This window comes from Crocuta crocuta, unplaced genomic scaffold (genome assembly GCF_008692635.1).
Source record: "Crocuta crocuta isolate KB4526 unplaced genomic scaffold, BGI_CrCroc_1.0 scaffold369, whole genome shotgun sequence".
NCBI classification, from domain to species: Eukaryota; Metazoa; Chordata; class Mammalia; order Carnivora; family Hyaenidae; genus Crocuta; species Crocuta crocuta.
Genome location: NW_027529441.1, coordinates 7,151,640 through 7,168,571, shown reverse-complemented (window position 1 = coordinate 7,168,571; position 16,932 = coordinate 7,151,640). Strand labels below are relative to the sequence as shown.

General features: G+C 35.6%; 1 long non-coding RNA gene across 3 annotated transcripts in view; it reads left to right on the top strand.

The window, feature by feature from the left end:
• LOC144228405 (uncharacterized) overlaps window positions 1-14,327 on the top strand; it is a 63,716-nt gene extending 49,389 nt beyond the window's left edge. For 2 of the 3 annotated variants that reach the window (XR_013334182.1, XR_013334181.1), the window contains one exon: window positions 10,987-14,327. This is a non-coding gene — a long non-coding RNA (uncharacterized LOC144228405). The remainder of the gene's footprint in view (window positions 1-10,986) is intronic. The other variant, XR_013334183.1, reaches the window with a different exon arrangement.
• Window positions 14,328-16,932: the final 2,605 nt, after the last annotated feature.

Below are 16,932 nucleotides of genomic sequence, written 5' to 3'. Positions count from 1 at the left end.
GCATCAAACAAAATGAAGTGTGAGAAAAGTTTTAAAATTGTAGTTATGGTAAATGACACTTCATGATTATAGACATTTAAAATTTAAATGTAATTTACAATTTAGATTATTATCTATCTGGCATAGTGGGAAATCTATACATGCAAGAGAGGTGCCTGAGATACAATAAAGAAATTGTTGAAGTCTTTTGACATATAGACTGTATTCAGTAATAATAAAAAAAAGGACTAACAAAAACATTGTGGAAATTCATTAACACTGAAACACAATCAGAAAAATATTTCCCCACACCTTTCTCATTAAGATGTTGGTTTGATGTGCAAACTTGGCTGGGTTTCAGTCTCCAGTATTTCAAGCACTTATATAGGTGTTAGTACTGTGTATGAATTTTGAAGATGTTATTGAAGTCCATAATCAGTTGAGTTTCAATATGGGAAATTATCCTCGACCATCTGAATAGGCCTAGTTCAATCTTTTGAAAAGCTTTAAGATCAGGACTGAGACTTATCTGAAGAAAAAGATAGTCCACGTAAGGAAAATAACACCATCTTGTTCCAGCCTGCCCTTCCTGACAACCTGCTCTATAGATTTCATCGTGACAGGTAAGAGCCCATAGGGTAAGCCAATTCCTTGTAATGACTCTCTTGATATGATATTGACAGATATATATCTTACTTGTCTTACTCATTCTGTTTCTCTGATTGTGTCCCGAATGAAACATTCATTAAAAATGCCTATTTCTATTTAGGACATTCAAAATTGTGAAATTGTGATCCTTACCAAGAAATATGTTTGGTCTTTATCCACTGTTCTGGCAAAAAGTGTTTAAAACCCTTAGAGTTTCCTACATTATGAGAGTAACAAAAGTGCCTTATGTTATGTTAATAAGATGACTTTTGGACAGTGCCTAAGGATGGAGGCTGGTTGCCAGAACCGACCATGTGACGAGAGGGTGGGAACTTTTAGTCCCATCTCCCTGGGTGGGACTAAGGGGAGAGGAAAGAGGCTGCAGATTGAGTTCAATCACTAATAGTCAATGATTTAATCAATCATGTCTATGTAATGAAGCCTCCATAAAAATCCAAAAGGACAAGTCTGTGAACACCTGGAGATTTGGGAAGAGTGATGAAGTAGGAAAAGACATGGGAGTTCCATACTCTTTCCCTATGCATTGCTCTCTGCATCTGTTTAAAAAGAGAGAGAGAGACAGACAGAGAGACAGACAGAGACAGAGAGAGAGAGTGTGTGTGATCCAAATGGAGTCACTTATGTTAAGGCCCCACATCAACAAACCAAGACTTACTACCTAACCTAAGTGCAAGTTCAAATCCCCAGAAATGTAACCTTTAACCAGATGATATGAAATTTCCTGGTCATAACTAGGAAAGTTGCTGATAGATCTCCTGAGGAGGGAAACCTTGCCTAAAATAATATATTCTTTGCTAATAATTTCCTTTTTTCATGTCTGTCTCTGCATTTAAAAATATTTCCTTTTCTACAGCATGTCAGAGCTCCTTTCTATTTGCTAGATGGGATGCTGCCTGATTCAAAAATTGTTCAATAAAGCTAATTTGGTCTTTTAAATTAGTTGAATTTTTGTTGTTTAACACATCTCCTCCATCTGGCTGTTCCTGTTATACCCTTTTATAATAAACCAGTCATCTAGTAAGTAAAATATTTCTCTGAGCTTTATGAGCTGTTTTAGCTAATCAGTCAAACGCAAGGAGGATGTCACTGGAACCTCTGATCTATAGCCTACAGCCAGTTGATCAGAAGCACAGATGACAACCTGAACTTTCATCTGAATGGGGGAGGTTTGTCTTATAGGACTGAACTCTTAATCTGGGGGATCTGATGCTATCTCCAAGAACATAGTTTCAGAATTCAGTTGAATTGTAGGATACCTAGCTGAAGTCACAGAGAATTGCTTGGTGTGAGAATCCCTTCACTCAACTGGAATTTGGTACAGAATTATAGTTGGTGACCAGAATCTTAACATCTATTCCAGAAACTTTCAACCTAATGAATAGCACTATTACTAACTTCATACAAATGTTTAATAATTATAACCAAAGAATGATGGAACATGCTACCATTAAATATTGGCATAAGGATTATTTTGAGCTAAAGACATTTGAGAAGAAGTAAATACATGAAAGGATCTCTGCCTATTGTCTAAAGGTAGTGCACAAATTTAAAAAGGTGTCCCTCCTCCCCACTTTACCAGGAAGGACAAAAATTAATCACTAGAGACAACTTAAGACCCTTATCGATTGACAAGGCACTGACTGAAATCTGCATAACCAACCTATTGTATACTGTACTTTTTTGGGTCACCTCCCCAAAACTAGCCTCCCTGACACCTTTCTTTCTTTTATTTTTAGCTGAAGATGGAATATACTCCTGAATTCTAGGTCACCGTGGAGAGTTTTTACTCACTTTTCCATGGGTATCTCCCATGTATGTATGAGGCATACACATGTTAATAAGCTCCTGGTGATTTTTCTCTTGTTACTCTGCCTTTTGTTACAGAGGTTCTAGCAGGAAACTCAGAATGGCAGATGGAAAATTATTTTCCTTTTCTTNCTCTGAGCTGGTGGTCAGCACAGAGCCTGACACAGGGCTTGAACCCACAAACTGTGAGATCATGACCTGAGCTGAAGTCGAATGCTTAACCAACTGAGCCATTCAGGTGCCCCTATTTTTCTTTTTCTATAGAGCTAAACAGAATTAACTTGTTGTCTTCTGATTTTACCTATTCAGTAATATCATTTATAGCATGTGTCCCCAATACTGTAGGACCAAGGAAGCATGTTTGTTGAATACCATCTAAGAAAAATGTGCTATTTTTCAGAATAATTGTATCTATGAATATCGGATTGATTTAAAGCTATACATTGTTAATTTCATAAAATTTAAAATATCACTGGCCTTCTTAGAGAGTTTTATTTTACTATATTATTGACATTTTAGGGGGAAAAAACACCAAGGATTGTAAGCAATCAACTCTCTCATTTTTTTTTAAGTCTATGTACTTATTTTGAGGGAGAAAGCATAGAGAGAATCCCAGGCAAACTCACCCTCAACTTGGAACTCAAATGGGGGGATGCTCGAAGCGGGGTTCAATCCCACCATCATGAGATCATGATCTAGGCCACATGAGCTGATGTCAAGAGCTAGATGCTTAACCAACTGAGCCACCGAGGTACCTACAACTCTCTTATTAAGACCTAAGAACCTCGTGCTCTTCATTACCATCATTGAACTAGGGCAGTGTTGAGGTTAAATCTAATTTCAGCTGTAAAACAAATAAAGTTCCTCCAGGTTATTTCTGAGCCATTGAAGATAGCTGCATTTCTCAAAAAATAAATTAATTAATTAAATATTTATTAGAGCATGAGAAAATAGTGCTCTAATATAAATAATATTCCTATTAGTGATACCAGCTTTCTAGTCATTCAAAGAAAACATTCTAGCACATAAAATGGTTGCTACAAAATTAGAGTTTTATTAATACCAGCATGGGAGAAATGTGGTGGGTTCATAATTGTATTTGAATAGATTACCTTGATTTTTTTCAAGAATATTTTTATGATGGGTCCAAATCATTACTTATTTGTATTGAGCAGAATATAATCTTTTTTTTTTTTCCTTGCTAAGACTCTTAACATGGGTGCACTATAAAGTGTTTGCCAATTGTCCAGGGGATTTGATGTCATTTTAGTGATTGTTTATTGAGGCAAGGATTTTCTGTAGATTTTGAAAATTTTAGACATTTACCATATTTCACTAATTAATACTGTTGCTGATGCATCAAATACAGCAGGCTAAAAATGAAAAGAGATAAAGCAAATTTTCTGGCACAGTCAGACAAAGGTTTTTCCATCAAGGAGATAATTTTTAAAACTAAGATTGTCTGAAATTTTGGAAAAGATAGTCTTTATGAGACAATTAGGCATAGTTATAAAATATCTGCTTCTCATAGTGCACATTTTGTTTCAGCGTATAATAAAGCTCACATTTAAACTTTGCTGGTAAGCTTCACTTCCATTTATTGCAGTTACATTGCCTACTTTGTTTCCAATGACTCCCTATTAAAAATGTATGTATTTTTTATTTTATACATTTATTATATAGATACACATATTGATGCCAATGTTTTATGTTCTTTGCCCTTTATGTATTTCTTTTATTCCCTTTTCCTCTTTTTTCACCAAGAACTGTGCACAATTTTTTTTTCACTTTTTACTCAACACAAGAAAAAGAAAGGAAATGGGAAAATATGTTTTTCTGCTTTTATGGTTTTTTCTAAATTCACCATAAAACCTAGGATTAAAAATCTCTACAATTAACTTATCTTATATATCATTTCGTATTAAAGAAACTACATCATCTTAAATTTAACTAGTTCCATCATGGGAGTATCTTCTCTGCAACCATAACTCATATAGCTAGAGACCATTTTTCCCTTTCAAGAATTTTGCAGAGTACTGATTGCCGTGTTGAATACTGATTAGTTAAGCCATGCAGTGAAACCAAAAGAAGACCCCCTTTGCATTAGAGTGGCAGTCATGATGAGATCATTCAATTCTTAAAGGATTAAGCATGCTTCTATCTGAAGCATTTCTACATTTCTACATTTTTACAAGAATGCTACAAAATTAGCTGGGTGACATAAAGTAGGATATTAAAATTCAATATATAAAAACAGGTTTATTTCACTTTCTTTTATCCTATGATGAGAAAATAAGGATTTTATGGCTTTCTAACAACACTGCTTTGACAAATAATGCTTTAAAATTTTTGCTACAGCTCGACCATCACTAAATGTTTGTAAAATATGATAATTTTTGAAGAGAAGAAATTTTTCTAAGCAAAAACAAATAGTTTTTCTATCCACATAATTTTGAAAATCCTTTTTTGTCTAATAAGATAAAAAAGTAAGGAGAATAACTAAAACCAACAAGTTTATTTATTTAAATGCCATCATTCCATAATCTGGATAATTATTAAATATTGATTCTCTAAAAAAGGACCATGCCAGAAAAACATGGATTTAAATCTTCTTTGTACATACGTACCCAACTCTGAGATTTAAACTCATTTCTCCTTAATTTTGCCCTCTGAAGAATCTGGGAATGTAATCTTTTGTAATCTTGTGATAATTGGACATAATGTGAAAATGTATCTGGCATGTACTTGATATTCAATAAACTATTAATATTCACTCATGTTATAGTATTGCTTAGAATTAACTAAGCTAAAAGTTTTATTTAAATTGTATTTTATAATAGTAAAAAAATATTTTACTGACCAAACTTTAGTGCCTCATTGAATTCATCAGTCATTACTTATTGATAATAAGATTATTGATAATCTTGACTAACATTATATAACATATAGATTAGTATTTCTTTTTTTTTTTTAATAATTACCTTTTCTCTTCTTGCCACACTTCTTCAAATTCAACTGTGGTTGATCTTTGTTAACAACATTTTGGGGACATTGAGTGGCCTTTTGAGACACTTTGGCAGCATCTTTTACAGATTTATAGCACGTATCCTGCCAGAGACTTTTTCTTTAATATTAGAGAGTTGTAAAATTATTTGGATCACAGGTCTTATGCTTGATTGCATTTAAAATATCTTAAAAATTAATTTGAATGTCCATATACTAATACCTATGTCATTGACGTACCTCCCCTGAGCTCTGACAGGACACTATAAAATAAATGGAGCCTTCAGTAACCTTTTGTCAAATGACAGTAATTATTTCTTTGAATTTTTATTTCATTTAAATTTGCATGAACTTTTAAGTGATTACACCCATATTGTCTCTTAACAGATAAAATTAAAGACAATATGTAGAATATTAATTGACCCCATTGTGTGATTTGCAGTTAAAATCAAAATGCAGCATTGACTTTGCAAAAGGCAGGCATTTAAAACTTTAATATTACCAATTTATAGAGTTTCTATTAGTATGCTATTTTAATAGAAACCTTCTTAAAGCAAGAATTCAGAACATATGAACATTCATGGACATATAATTACATGCAAATTTTTTATACATACATTTAACTTAAGAGAGGGTTATAGTTTTCATTTCATCTTCAAAAGAAGCTGTATCCACTGTTAAGTTACAAATCATTGTTCTTAGGACAATTTAGAGCATTTGGGAAACAAATGAATAAACAAGTGACTTTTTTTTTCTTTTCTTAATATTTTTTAATTTATTTCTAGGAGAGTGAAAGAGAGACAGCGGGAGCAGGGGAGGGTCAGAGAGAGAGGGAGATACAGACTCTGAAACAGGCTCCAGGCTCTGAGCTGGCAGTCAGCACAGAGCCCGACGCGGGGCTCGAACCCACGAACCGCGAGATCATGACCTAAGCGAAAGTCGGATGCTTAACCGACTAAGCCACCCAGGTGCCCCTAACCAAGTGACTTTTACAGTGAAAGTATCTGAAAATAGCACAGCAAAAGTATCTGAGGTATTTTCAAAATACCATTATCTAACTCACTTGTCTTTCTTAAATTTATTTCTCTTAGTTTAGTGACGTGGAATCCTTTTTATGTCATCAGTATAAGTAGCCTGCTGCGAAACTGAGCTGAGTATTATTCTTTTAAATTAATGCCATTTCCATTGAACATTTCTGAAGTCTAGCTAACATCCAAGCAAAATGATGGAAAGTGGACATGGGACATTAGTGAACATTCACTTTTCTCTAAAGCATCTTCCCTGATGGAATAAATGTGCAAAATGAGCTGCCATCGCCATGTCTCCCTCCCACTACATATAGAAATGCCACAATTATCAGCAGGTTTAAATGGTCTGAGCAGCAGTTCATTTGGCTCTAACAGGGGTTTTCAGACCACATGAGGCCATTTGAGTTTCACTGAAATGCATAACTATACTGCCTCCTGTCTTTCTTTTTATGATTTAGAAAAATTCAGCTCTAGTCCTCCCCACCCCCAGAATGCTGTCATTTATTCCTCAGATGTCATTCCAATTGTAATCTTACTGCATTTGGTGCATGGTCATAAGGCTTATCAACTCAGACTCTGAGTATTCAGAATTAGATGTAGGTTATATATTTATTGCTGAGTTTGGTAAAAAGCAAACTCAGACGTACTGAAATCTGTATTTACTTAGTTATACCCAGTTTTCAGTCATTATTGGTTACCTATTTTTTTTCAAGTACTAACTTCTTCTCAAACTTAGAGTAAAAGCAACAAACAATGTACTGTGCATGCTGGTTTCCCAAGATCCATACCCAGAGTTTTAATGGCGCGCACACACACACACACACACACACACACACACACACACACCACAATGCATATATAAGTCTCCTTTAGTTGTTATGTCAGTATCTGAAGAGAATGTAAAAATACAGAGTCAGAAATTTAAAATATAAATAAGTGAAGAAAAAAAATTGTGCATACAGAAAAGATAACTAAATTATATGAATAAAAAGAGAAAGCTGCCTGATGTATAAGACAAGATTTCAACAAGAAACATTTCATCCCAAAGTGTGCAAATGAAGAGACTGATGAAGACACAGTTTCTTGAGCTGTGGACAGGGATAAAGGACCTAACAAGGAATGGTAAGATGTCCAGATTCTAGCAATAGAGGGAAGCCCTTCCCATCCCTTGCCCCAAAGAGAAGAGATAGGAAGTGGTGTCATTTGGGCTCAGTGAAAAGCTGTCCTCATGGAAAGCAAAGCAGGGAGGGGACTGCTTTGGAAAAATTCCCTCTACCTTCTTCCCTTCCATTCTTCTTTTTACTGCTGGTACAAATGACAGCCACCTGGAGGGGCTATGTAGCGCAGACCAGAGGAGTCAGCCTCCTGGACACAGAGAAGACCAGAAAAGGGTACAGAATGAATTTGAAGAATGACCAGCACACTTGAGTCTATCCCATTAAAAGTATGTGTGTACATCTATTATGACATTCATTAACATCAATTTATTTAAAAATATTTATTGGGTTTATAATGATATCTATTGATGTCTGCAGTACTATTCTAGGTTCTCAGATATAGTGATGGGGGAAAAAAACAACACAATGAGGCCTGTGGACCCACAGAACTTACATCCTAGTGAGAGGCAGGCTCAGATAGCTATGAACGAATAAACAGATGGACAGTAATATGTGCTCTGAGGATGACTGCAAAAGGACAGTGTGCTAATACTGAAGAAGTGACATTTAAGCTAAAGTCTAAAAGGTAAGTAGGAGGCAGCCTGGGAAGTTCGGAGAGTAGAACATTCTAGGCAGAAGGAAAAGGCAAAAGTAGAAAGGCCCTGAGAACCCAGCTTCTGGGGCCAAGGGAAACGGAGTAAAGATGGAGGGATAAGGGAGGGTGGTGGAGAAGGAAAATGGCCTGTAGTAATATCATAAGAGAGTTTTAAGACCTACAGAGACAGTGAGGATTGGTGAGGAAAAAATAATATCATGTGCATGTGTATGATGTGTGTGCTACTTAGATCTCTTTGGCTGTGAAGGACTTTACAGTTGTATGCAAGAGAGCTCTAAGGGGTAATATGGGAATTGTCACTGATGTGGAGAAGCAAGGAAAGATTGAGGCTGGGTTTGGGAAATTTCAAGGGTCGAGAAGAGGAATGAAGGATGATATAGATGTGCTCTAATAATTCTTTATATTGTTTGGCACTACTTCAAATAAGCCTTATTAAAATCTCCACAGGAGAACATTGAAAGAAAGTAAATTACTAATTTACTGCCCCCAGTAAAAGCCTCTTTTATTTCTATAAAGGAGGGTATGGTATAATGCATGTCTATCTTGGACTTCCATTTTGTTTCTAAAATCCCTGAAGGCCCTCATGATCAGGTCATGGCAAGCATCGGGTGCTCTCACAACAGACATGTTGAGTTCAGTTACAAGAAGGGCAAAGGCATGGAGTGAAAATCCCCAAATATGGCCCATTTTCCACCTGTGTTGAGCTGATCCAATACTACTAGATGGAGATACTAAGATTAATTTTAAGTTAAGCCATTCCCCCCACACAGCCAGTGGGAGGGAAAAACTCATGAACTAGAAATGGTCATGAATGTATCATGTACATCAGCAATCTCATTGGTGGCATCATGCTTTAACTGTCCCTAAAATTCTGCCATCCAGAGATCATCACTGACAACATTCTTCTTCCTTTATTTTAAATATGTTATGCATATATACATTTTCTCAGTAAAAGAAGAAGGGTCATGTTATATTACTTGCATAGATTTTTAATATAAGCATTATAACATGATCATTTTCCTATGTTAGCAAACAGACTTCAAAAACATGCTTTTAATAGCTGCATCATATTTTCCAAACCTTATAATGGTGAGACTGTTATTTTTTTCTCATTAAAAAAATGAGGTTTAATTTACGTAGGGGTGAAATGCACAGATTATAAGTGTTCAGTTCGATCCATATTAACACATATATTAATTTATAGAACTCGTATTTCCATCACTGTAGAACGTTCCCTCTGTTCTTCTACCAAATATATTTCCATCATCTAAGAAACAACCCCTGTTCTCATTTCTGTTAGTAGAAATGAACTTTGTCTATACTACAGCTTCCCAAATGAAATCATACTCTGTTCTCTTTTTGTGTCTGTTTCTTTCACTCAGAACAATGCTTTGAGATTCATCCATATTGTTGTGTGTGTCAGTAGGTTGTTCTTTTTTAGTGTAGACCACAGTTTTATTGTTGACTGATCCACTTTCTACTAGTCCCATTATCCCATCCCACCTTCCCTCAACTCCCAACCTGAACTCTGGTAGTTAGAACCAGCAACAGTCTCTCAAAAGATACTCCCTTCAGAGGCAGGAAAGTCTGTAAGATATTTCTTTTTCCCTCTGTCCAGTTCTTTTTCTAAATGTTTATTTACTTATTTTGAGAGAGCATGACCAGAGGAGGGGCAGAGAAAGAGACTCCCAAGCAGGTTCCAGGTAATCAGTTAAGACCCTGACCGTGGGGCTTGATCTCATGGTTCATGACCATGAACCTGAGCCAAAATCAAGAGTCAGATGCTAACTGAATGAGCCACCCAGGAGCCCCTACCTCTGTCCAGTTCTTAATGACAATGTCATTTACTGTTTGTTGAGACTCTTCTATCTGTATTATTTATGTAATGGTTTAATGTTACTATACAAAGCCAGCCCCTGAATCATAAACATTTTGTTTTCTTTTTATTAGTCAGAGGTCTTCACAGGGGAAAAAAAAAAGAGTGTGGGTAAAATGCGTGGTAGGAGGTGCACAGACAAATATTAGAGAATTTATTCACTTGGAAAGTCTAAAATATGCAGGCATGCCTGTAGGTTGTAAAAGCTGTAGCAGGATTTCTGTTATAGTCTTAAGGTAGAAAGTGATTGGACCAGACCCATCCACATTACAGAAGATAATATTCCTCACTTAGAGTCAAACGATTATAGATATTAATGACATCTACAAAATACCTTGACATCTAAATCTGAATCTAAGTCACTGTTTGATTAAATAACTTGGTATTATACCCTAGCTAAGTTAACATATAAGACTAACCATCACAAAATTTGATAGTACTGCCACATAAATTACAAAATCTAAATGTCACAGTACTTGTTTAAATACTCAGTATTTTCATTAAAATCCTCTTTATATGAGTCTAGCATTTTCTCATAAATATTATTATACAGTAATTCATCATTTAAGATATAAATTTGCTTACCTGATTCTCCCACACAGACACACACACAGCAAATCCCAGGCCACTTTGTGAAAGAGGTAGATGAAGTTGTTAATTAGAAGGACACAATTTTGGTTATATAAACTTCTTTCTTTCATGATTCAAAAGAAAAAAACTCTCTGGAACTATTAGTAGAGATAACCCTTTAAAAATTTCCTGATTGACTATTTCTTTATATTTGATTATGTATCTATATACCTTAGTTTTTAAAAGATAGTTCTTATACCTTTATTTTATTTTTTATTTTAGAGAGAGAGAGAGCATGACTGGGGGAGGGGCTGAGAGACAGTGAGGAAGAGAATTTCAAGCAGGCTCCAGGCTCAGTGCAGAGCTCAACATGGGGCTTGATTCCATGACCCTGGGATCATGACCTGAACCAAAATCAATAGTTGGATGTTCAACGAACTGAACCACGCAGGAGCTCTTACACCTTTATTTTATTTTGTTTTGTTTTTTAAATGTTTTTATTTATTTCTGAGAGAGAGACAGCGTGAGCAGGGAGGGTCAGAGATAGAGGGAGATACAGAATCCGAAACAAGCTAGCTGTCAGCACAGAGCCCGACGCGGGGCTCGAACCCACGAACCGTGAGATCATGACCTGAACCGGAGTCAGCCGCTTAACTGACTGAACCACCCAGGCGCCCCATCTTACACCTTTATTTTAAAGAGGGTAAAATTCAACTTGTTTCTGTGTATTCTCTTTCTTCTCTGCTCATAGATCTCTCTCTCTGGATATGGGCATCGATGTGTTTGAATCTTAGCTCAGTCAGTCCCCCAATTCCTCTGAGATCTGTTTCTAAGCAACTATACAGCACTGAGATACTCTTCTCTACCAGGGTTTATTGGGATTATGGGTATATGAGAGACAAAATATTTTGACAGATGTAGCATCAATCTCAGACCAAACAGAGTTCTGTAAGTCAGTGTTACTATGTAACCAAAAGCGAAAATATGAGGCCATGACTTTTACTCAGTTTCACCAGCATTAACTCTGATCATTGTACTTCAGTAGTAGGCAAAGTCTCAGGTCCAAGCCTGCAGGATGCCTCCCAGCATTTAAAATGCTCTCACTCAACATGATGCTGAACCTATCCTATACAAAGAATGAAAGACAGGATCTTCAAAGAGCAGTTTTGTGATGAGTCACAGGCAAGTGATTTTAAACAACAAAAAGAAAATTCTACCGGGATTCACCAGCACTTAGTTAGTATATATGCCTTTGAATGGAAGGGTGGGAATAACCACAGATGACAGATGAGATTGGCATCCAAATTCTGGATATTAAATTGCCCTAACTAGGTAAAATCTTTTGAAGACTCAACCAAAAGCCTGTGAAGAAATGTTCAATATTCTAATGCAGCTGATGTAAACTCATATTGCTTTTGGTTGTTGTTAATTTTTTTATTTTAAGTAAACTCAGTACCACATGTTGGGGCTCAAATGCACAACCCCAAGACTAAGAATTGCATGTTCCACCGACTGAGCCAGCCAGGTACCCCTAAACTCACATTCTTTTTTAAAATTTTTTTTCTTTTAACATTCATTCATTTTTGAGAGACAGAGACAGGGTGTGAGCAGGGGAGGGACAGAGAAAGAGGGAGACGCAGCATCAGAAGTAGGCCCCAAGCTCTGAGCTGTCAGCACAGAGCCCAATGCAGGGCTTGAACTCAGGTACCACAGGATCATGACCTGAGCCGAAGCCCGACACTTAACTGGCTGAGCCACCCAGGCGCCCCTCTTTTTTTTTAATTTTTTAATGTTTTATTTATTTTTGAAAGACACAGACAGACACAGTGCCAGCAGGGGAAAGGCAAAGACAGAGGGAGATGCAGAATCTGAAGCGGACTCCAAGCTCCAAGCTGGCGGCACAGAGCCAGACGCAGGGCTTCAACGCATGAACCCTGAGATCGTAGTCAGACAAGAGTTGGACGCTCATCCGACTGAGCCACCCAGGCTCCCCTAAACTCACATTCTTAATGTGAAAACTTTGATCAGCATCATGTCAACTAGGAACATGAAGGATATCAATACCAGCCCAGGGCATATCACTTCTGAATTATGCCTCATCAGTGGCAGAACAGAGGGTGGAATGGCAGAGACTTCTGGAGAAACTACCACACAGATAGAACACAATTCTTGTTCTCTATCTGTGAAAAAATGTTCTTGTATTTTAGAATTGAGAATCACATTAAATCGTGTAGCAATAACATATCAGTTTCTTTCTTTGTTCAAAAAATATTCTGGAATGCCTGACAATCAAATGAGTTACTGTAAGAAAGGATGAGAAAACAATTGTGTCTTGTCTGACTCCGCAAATAGACAAGCACAAATAAATTTGTGTTTGTTGTGACTTCGTTATAAATTAGAGGAGATAAATCCTCTTGGCCAAATTAGCTCATGTGAAAGTTATATTATATCTTCTAGGACATGACAATCTAGTGGGCTGAGAGATCTACAGACCTGTGACAAAATTGATTACTATGTGGAAAGTGGTTTATCACATACTTATAGGCCAGTTGGCTATGAAATTAGCTTCAAGTAAATACTTGTCTGATTAGTAGTAACCCATCATTCCACAAATGTCTAAATTATTTTTTGGTAGTCTTTTACAAGCAATGTTGAAAATATTCCTCCCAACTATTTATTTTTATGTGATGTTGGTGAATACTAGCAGTAGTTTCAAGCAATATTTTTTCTGAATAAAAAATAAAACAAAGGTCAACATATAAGTTAATTCTAAGAAATGGTTTACTCTCCGAGGTTCTTGCTGAGGACTAAAACTTTTTTAATTCCATTTCCTAAAAAGAAACCAAACTGAAGAGAATATTTCAATTGTATTTATGTAAATTTTCATTTTCTTCTCCTTTGGCACAAGTAGTGTGAATGAGCCTTTATGTCTGTATTTAAAGATTATTAATAACAACTCAGAAAACACAAAACAATAAATCAGTCATCAAAATGTTTCCTTTTTATTTTCTGTTACAGATCTTAGCAGTTGTAACTGTGACTCACACTTCAAGGAGGTGATAAAAATCTGTGTGACACATTTTTGTAAATTTACTTGATTGAGATTATTATTGAGATCAGATCATGCATTCAAAAACTACTGTCAAAAGAACCTTAGGGAAAATGCCTCTTGTATTTAGAATAAATGTGTTTATTTCTGACTACTGTTGTCTTATAAACTTCTGGGAATGGTTTCAGGTTAAATCCCAACAAGCTCCATAATAAGAGTGTCTCTTTAAAAATAAAAGGCTGCTCAGATTTTCGAGAGGAGCTGGTAAGGAGAGCTTGCCTTCCACCTTAGGATTCAACATCATTTTCTAGATTTTAAATGACAAGCATACGTTTGAAGAGGAATAAGTAGGAACTTCAATGCCAAAATCTGACAGTTGAAAACATGCATCCTAACAAGAATGATACTCTATAATGTCAATTTTAAGACAGATTAGGAATCATATACAGGAGACCAAGAAATATATGCTTTCCATGTACTTTTTTTAATGGACAGAGTGTGATTGCATTGTATAGAATTGAAAGGACAGGCTTTTCAGATAATGATGATTAAAATGATTTTAAAGAGAACTGTAATAAAGCACATATTTTTTGTTAAAATGATATTTTCAGTCACTTATTTTATGTTACCCTATAGTCCTTTGATTTACTTTCATTTGATTTAGCGACTCTTGCTAAACTCTAACCTGGGAAAAGCCCCCAATTTGACATGGTGGGTGTGATTCCTGCTTGAATAAGTCATTCAGCAGCACGTATACTCATCAAAATAATTTAAGGTATCTGTTTCATTTGGGAACTCAACACTGTTTCATCTGTCTTGTTCTCTTTTAAATTAGCTCACTCTGGTGCTTTCCACTACAGTGAATTCACACATTCTCTATTCTCCTAAACCTCTGACCACTACCTTTGCCTCTCCCTCCCAATCTTATCCCCTATTATAAACCATAGGCCTAATTCTTATTTACAGAGAAGGCATCTGTCAGAAAGCACTTAGCCTCCAACTATGAATGCTTTTGAGACATGCAGCTGTCTCTTTCTCCGTCCTCCTTTTTTACTGAGGAGATGCAACTTTTTGAAAGAATCAGAGGAAATAAATTTTAAAATCGGGAAGAGAGGAGGCATTATAGGCATAATGTTATTACATTTTCTCTTTCTTCCTCTTCCCTTTCCTCCTGTCTCTCCATTTGCCTTACAGTCTCCATGCTTTCGTATTATTGGAAGAGACTAATCCCATTAACAATAAGAAATAAACAAAGGTAACAGCATTACTTTATTCAATTATTGCCATTGCAAACAAATTTATTGGCGGTATTTCTATTCAAGAGCTCTTATTATCCAGCAGCTAACACAGAAGACTCAAGACATTTATCTAATTAAATGAATGGAATGAAAGTGACATGAACGTGACACAAGGATCAGTTCAATGTTGACATCATAAAGTATCCAAAACACAACCATCCAATAATATAAAAATGTTGTAGGAAATTTATTACTTTTAATACTAGTGTTTGGTAAACACATCATTCTATAAAGACTTTTTTATAGAAAGAAGAATGGTTAAATTACTAATAGATAAAAATCAATATGTTACTAATATGACTTGCTTGAATTTTTGGAGATCAGATTACAAATCTACTCAAGATAGCTCTCCAAAATCAAAAGCATACTTGTATTGAGTACTTACTTGATAAAGAATCATGGATAAACTCCCATTTTGAATAGTAGGTCAAGAAATTGAGAATGAGCTAGGAAGAATGTCTTAATCTCTCATAATATTCTTATACTTTTCACCATGACCTATAAGCATCTACACAGCATTCCCAGTTTCTAGAATGTCATTCTCTGTCCTACATGTGTGTATGCACACACACACACACACACACACACACGTAACTCATTTGCAAAAGCCAATTCTACTCAACTCAAACATTTTTTAATGTTATTATTATTTATTATTGAGACAAAGAGAGGAGATATACAGATAGAGTGTGAGTGGTGGAGGCGCAAAGAGAGAGGAAGACACAGAATCTGAAACAGGCTCCAGGCTCTGAGCTGAAATTACAGAGCCTGAAGCAAAGCTCGCAACAGGAACCATGAGATCATGACCTGAGGCAAAGTCAGACTCATTAGACTGAGTCAACAAGGTGCCCTTGACCTCAAACATTATTAAGAAAAATTCTCCAAAAATTCTACATTAACTAAGGTTTGTAGTATTAATTTTACATTCCTTCAGAAAAAAAGCTTCACAATATCTTAAAAGTATCCTATATATTATTTCACTTTCATTTATACTTGTCTTTGACATATCTGCCACATATTGTAATTTAATGGCCACATGCATAAGGAATTGTTAAACTTTTTTGTCTCCTTGCTAACTTCCTGTCTATCACTTCTTATTACTATTAGTTGCTGAGAATGGGGTGTCAAAGTTCTCAATTATAATTTTGGGTTGTCTACTCCTTTTATCTCCATCAGTTTTTTCTTGATTTATTTTGAGGCTCTGCTTTAGTGCATGCATTAGGATAGTTACACATCAGGATCCTTGTTGATTGTGCATTTTTATCAGCATGTTATGTTCTTTTTGTCTTACTATAAAGAATAGTATTTATTCTTTCCTCTGAGGTCTACTTTCTCTGATATTAATAACAGTCACTCTTGCTTTTTACTAATATTTAAATGATTATCTTATTTCATTCTTTCATTTTTAATATATCAATGCCAATGTGCCAATGCATTTGAAGTTTCTTATTTACAGGGTACGGTTGGTAGTGTGTGTGTGTGTGTATGTGTGTGTGTGTGTGTGTGCGTGCATGTAATGAGGGAATATTCCTTGCCAATCTCTGCCTTTTAATTACTGTACCATTTACCTTGAGGATAATTGTTAAGTCAGAGTTTACATCTGCCTCTAATTACTTGTTTTCAGTTTATGTACTTTATTGTTTCGTTTTTTTGCCTTCTAATAGTTTACTTGGGCATTTTTAAGGATTCAATCTTAATTTATTTCAATGTGTTTGAGTGTATCTTTTTGTAAAATTTGTAGATATCTGAGCATTACTATATACCTGTGTGGCTTATTACAATCTATTGGTAAGAATATTTACCACTTTGCTTAGATCCCTTCGCATTCCCCAGTTTAAATATAAATTGACATTATAATTGTTTCAATTATCAAATACGATT